Here is a 5,888-nt window from a genome sequence, read left to right as displayed (position 1 = left end):
TATTTTAGCAAGCGATTTGTACAGAAGCAGAATGCATATGTTAAGGTCAGTAGGGGTTGGGGCGTCCCTTAACAATATCATAGCTTTGATTTAAGTGCAAAGCATTATACAAATGTGGGAGTGTGAGTTCTGGAGTTAGGCTACGTATGTTCAAATCAGGACTTCACTGCTTGTTGGTTGTGTAATCTGGGGCAAATAATATAACTTCTCATGTGCATGATGGGGAAGATGATGATTGTTATAATAATAATAGTAATAAATATCTATCTCCTAGAACTGTGATGAAGATTAAGTAGGATAATGCCTGTAAAGTAATTAAAACTCTCTTGATAGAGAAAGCAGCACACATCTTAATTGTTGTTAGAAAAACAGCAATTCAAGTCGCTTAATACATTTGGTGAACTTTCTTCAGTGGAGCTTCCCTCACAGTACATGTTCAATAATTAATTGTTTGATAAATAGTAAATTGAAAACTGTATTTACCTTTGGGGTCAAATGAATACCAATGAAAATATTCACTGTTTATAGGAAGCTTAGGATAAATTATCCATAAATTACATCTCTTTCAAAGAATGATAGCACTTTATACTATTAAAAGCATTGAGAAGATCTAAGCATGTGAGCCATTGTCACGTGTCTTGCTTACCTGCTACTGCAAGGGATTGCATGAATTATAATGATATTACAAAATTACAGAAGACTTTGGGCCGGCCCGGTGGCGCACTGCTATAGTGAGCCACTTGGGAAGCGCGGCGGCGCTCCCGCCGAGGGTTCGGATCCCACATACAGACCTGCCGCTCACTGGCTGAGCGAGGGGCGGGAGCAACACTGAGGGTTGCGATCCCGTGGCCTGTCCCGGTCCGGTACGGGAGACACTGAGGGTTGCGATCCGTTGCCGGTCACGAAAAAAGACAAAAAGGAAAAAAAAAAATTACAGAAGACTTTGAGTCAAAGAATCAGATTTTTTCCAAAATATGACTTTTACTTTAAAATTTGCTTAAATCCATTATGATAGAAAGTACTTCCTTTGCAACTCACTCTTCATAACCAAAGAAAGAAACATTTTGTGCAAAATTTTCAGAATTTTTCTGAAACTTTCTGTTTCAGAGGCCCCATTTGATGCACTGATTTTAATCTGTTTACCAATTAGAGACCCCAATGGGAAAGGACTCAAGAGGTCCTGGTTCCTAGACTGCCTCCCTGCCTTCAAGGATTACATTGTCTGAAAAAGATCAATCATTCTCCGTTTGCATTTCAAAAGTATTCACCAATAAATCTTCCAAATATTCCCTTCAGAATTCAGTTCCATATCTGACAAATTTCTAGCTGGTAAATAGGAACTCACAGCAGGTGAGTAAAAGATTATTAGAATTAATTCCCTAGGCTATTCTTATCTACAGGCATATTTATCCTGTTTGTAAAATAGATTAGCTCTAACTCTTAAATTTATGTCAGTGTTGATTTCTTCAACTAAATAGAAAGTTTCTTGAGGACAAGCTCCTTTTCACAGACCTTGGCCATAGACCAGAGACTGTAGTAGAAAAGAGATGGCAGATTTTCTTTTTTTTTTTTTTTTGTCTTTTTGTCTTTTTTCCGTGTCCGGCAACGGATCGCAACCCTCAGTGTTGCCCCCGTACCAGACCGGGGACCGGCAATGGGATCGCAAGCCTCGGTGTTGCTCCCGCGCCTCGCTCAGCCAGTGTGCGGGAGCCGGTCTGTATGTGGGATCCGAACCCTCGGACGGGAGCGCCACCGCGCTTCTCAAGTGGCGCACTATCCAGTGCGCCACCGGGCCGGCCCAGATTTTCAACAAATGCTTTAGAATAGCCATAAACCAATAGCCTCTAAACAGATATTATTTGTTTTCTAGGCGCAAGAATTAGGGTGGAGGGCAGGGGCTGGACAGGAAAGAATGGGGAAGAAGTAAACTAGTATTTCTTGTATGGCTGGTATGCATCAAGAATATTGTGGTTTATTATCCACATGCAGGATCTCACTTTATCATATCAGCCCTGCGAAGTAGATACTGTGACCCAATTTTATAGGTAAGAATACGGCTCAAAGAGGTTATGTGACTTATCCAAGATCACAAGGCCAGTATGCGGCAAAGTCAGAAGTCAAAGTACAGATCTGTCCGATGCCATCCTATGTTCTTTTCTTAACACAAGATTATTTATTATATATCTCATCATATGAATATAAAATTACAAATGATGTCAAAGCAGGAAAATATATACTCTTAGACCTTGAATTAGGAAATTCATCAGCCTGTGATTTTAGGTGTTTTGTCAATTCAACAAGAAAACATAAAGAAACGTTGAGAACTTCATTGTAATAAATGGGTTAGAAAGCAATATAGAATATTATTTAATTGAAGCAACTTTATTTCAAAGCTGGCAGGATGTTCTGTATGGAAAAAACATTAAAATTGTTAAGCTTCACTGAAGTTGCCTGGGGGAAATCTTTCTGCTGTTTGGTGTGTGCTGAAAACCTTCCAGTCTCTTGAAGCAGCTGTCAGTGTACCTGGAACTAACCTGAGAGACAATAGGCTGGAGGGGGTCATGTGTACCTGTTGTCCCTGCTTCCTGCCTTTCTGATGTTCTTTGGCTTGATGCTCATTGGTGCCACCCCTCTGCAGATATTCGGTATTGACATTCTCAGTTCTGCTGCTTCTTCAATATTTACCCCCAAAGCTCTGCTGAGAACTTTCACCTGGTATTATTTCCTCTTCCCTCTTCTTTGCCTTTGTTCACTTTTTTATAAAAATTTTTTTCACTTTCAATTTAATAGATTTCATTTCCAAAGACAGTGGAGAAAAATGCATGTGTTCAATGTACTACATACAGACACATTTTTTTTTGGCAGGGGAGGGGGATGTTCATTCCGAGGTGTCTTGTGTCCTTTACTGTTCTTAGTTACTTGCCCAGTCACTGTGGTTTTTCTCTCCTCCTCCTCCTGTTCCTTAACTTTCATGTCTTTCTACATCCCCTGTCTTAGAATGCTTATCATTCTCAAAGACTGTATCCTTATCTCTCCAAACTTACTACAGTTCTGGTCCCTGAGTCTCAGTCTCCTATGTCCAGCTATTCAGAGGACATCTCCATGTAGATGTACTGCTCTTGCTTCAAATATTGAATGCTCACTGCATCATGGCCTCACAAAATGCCACCCCATCTCCATTTCTGACACTGGCACCTTTCATTGTTAATAATAATAATAGCAAACATTTATTGAAAGCCAACTGGGCCAGCCTAACTTACTTTTCTAAGGAAATTGGAGTTGGATGACGAAAGGTAGCCTCTGAGTCACACAGCTAGTATGTCCCAAATGATGGAGCCAGAACTTGAAGTCAGTCTGACTATAAGAAAAGTGCCCTTTCCCTCACTGCTTTGTTTTATCTTTGTTGAATGAGAGAAAATTAGTTCCATCCCTCAATATCAGGGTAAAGGCATTTAAATTGGCTAATTTAGACAAGGCTGTGAACATGGGAGGCATTCAAAAAGTTTGTGTTGTATCTACCACACAGTCCTCTAGACACATTTCAGAGTGAAGAATTGTTTTAAACCACATATCTCATGCAGATATGGTTCTCAGATATTAGTAATGAACATTACTGTGGACAATATCTGGCATATGGAGAGCTAGGTTTGTAGAGTAAAGGCTATTTTTATACTAATCTAATTGAGTACTTGGAGGAAGGAAGAAAGTAAATATCCCCAACTCATATTTAAGCTTTCATCCCATTATACCTTTTCATGTTTGCTATTATTTCAAGTTTGTTCATTTATTTTTACAGCTCTAACTATCCCTGTTTTCCCTTTTAAGGTTTAAATCTTTCATGTGTACCTCTTCTCTTTAATTCACTTTGAATGTTGTGTAGGGCACAGCATTGCCTCACAGCATAGGCTACGAGATGCTTCTAGACAATGATTAGAATACAAATAGAAGAAGAGAGACACAATTACTAATAAGTGAAATATGTAAGAAATCACATTTGGAAATTAAAAGTGTTAATTTACTTTAAATATTTTTATTATGTGGAAAGCACTGTTCATGGACTAAGGGATTAAGACCCATATTTTATTTCTCTCTATACTTTATTTTTCATCTGGATTTGGAAGTGTGATCTTTTCTCTCCCAGTTTCTGAACAGTGGTTAAGTTGAAGAGTGTATCAGGCCAGGAACTAATGGAAATGAGTTGATATCTTTATCCCACAGGCAATGAATAATAAGTAGTTTTTTGGTGATTTATGTTAATCTAAATAGGAGACAGAAAATTGTTGTACACCCCATCGTCTGTGCCAGCAATTCTGCCATTTCTAGAAACATACAATTATTCAATTATTCATGTCTTTGTATAAAACCTTAATTTGTGTAGTATTTGATGGCAATTTAGTTTTGTCCATAATTCACACGATTGATTTATCATAGTGATCCTAAATCTAGCCTAACTAAAAGAAAAACAACAACAAAAACATACTTAGGGCTGTGTATGTTAGAGGAATTTATACTTAAGAGTTCACAACTTCTTTTCTCTAAACAATCAAATTAAGCACAATTATATACATGCACTATTTTAAATATGTACTTTTAAGATTACCATAAAATTACTGTATACAATGCAGAAAAATAGAGATTGAAACTCCTAGCTATATAGACATTTTCCATACTGCACTTATTTTTTAGAAGACAGAGGAAAATGTTTGAAAAAATAAGCTGATATTGGGAATGGGGAACTTTAAAAATGAACCTACTTTCTGTATCATCCATTCAGCAGATTATGTACTGAGTCTCTATGTGTCCCAGTTCTGTGCTGGGTGCTGAGAACACCAGCCCTTTCCTCTGGCCATTTCCCTCAACCTTTTGTCACTGTTTATTTTAGTTTATTCCTGCTGCTATAACAAAATACCTTAGACAGGCTAATTTATAAACAACAGAAATTGATTGCCCACTGTTCTGGAGGCTGGGATTTTCAAGATGAAGGCATCAGTGGATTCGGTATTGGTGAGGTATCTGTTCTCTGCTTTAAAGATGTCAATTTGTTGCTGTGCCCTCATGTGGCAGAAGGGGCAGGACAGCTCTCTTCAACCTCCTTTGTAGGGGCACTAATCCCATTCATAAGGACAGAGCACCCATGACTTAATCACTTCCCAAAAGGCCCAACTTTTAATACTATCACATTGGGTATTAGGTTCCAACATATGACTTTGGGGGACACTAATATTTAGACCATAGCACTCTTTATATGTGAAGATTTGTTCTTATTTGGAATTTTAAAAATAGTAATGTGGCAGGAAGGGGACAGAGATGATGATAGTTAAAAGAGAGACAGAAAAGTGTAAATGGTCAGGGGTTTGGGCTGTGTGTTCAGATGCCTAGATTCAAATCTTGCCTCCCTTATCTGTGAGCAGTGCAACCTTAACATTGACCTTTCTGTGCCTCAGTTCCACATCCATTATACGGAAATAATAATGCTAGTTAATTCATGGGGTTGTTCAATGATTATGTGAAATAAGTGCTCAATAAATTATGGTTATCACAATATATTATATTATATTATATTGTTATGCAATTAACAATGTTAACAATTTCCTGTCCTGATAATTATAGATCTTAGAAGGAGACACGGAAAAGTATTCTCAACATTCTATTATTTCATAATGTGTTAATCACAGAGACAACTAGGACGTTAAGTTGTCCTATTGTCTCAGTTGTATTGGTAGGGAAACATGAGTTCTGGGTTAATAACCAGGATTTATTAACATGATACCTGGATATACCTTACTTGTGGGTATTTTCTCCATGTCTGCCTCACAGTGCTGGGGCCTCTTCAAGGACATGGAACGTTCCTCACTTAGCTCTGTAGCCTTAGCACCTCGAACAGTCCT

This window comes from Galeopterus variegatus, unplaced genomic scaffold (assembly GCF_000696425.1).
Source record: "Galeopterus variegatus unplaced genomic scaffold, G_variegatus-3.0.2 Scaffold222, whole genome shotgun sequence".
In the NCBI taxonomy this organism is placed as follows: Eukaryota; Metazoa; Chordata; class Mammalia; order Dermoptera; family Cynocephalidae; genus Galeopterus; species Galeopterus variegatus.
Note: the sequence above shows the minus strand (reverse complement) of the source record.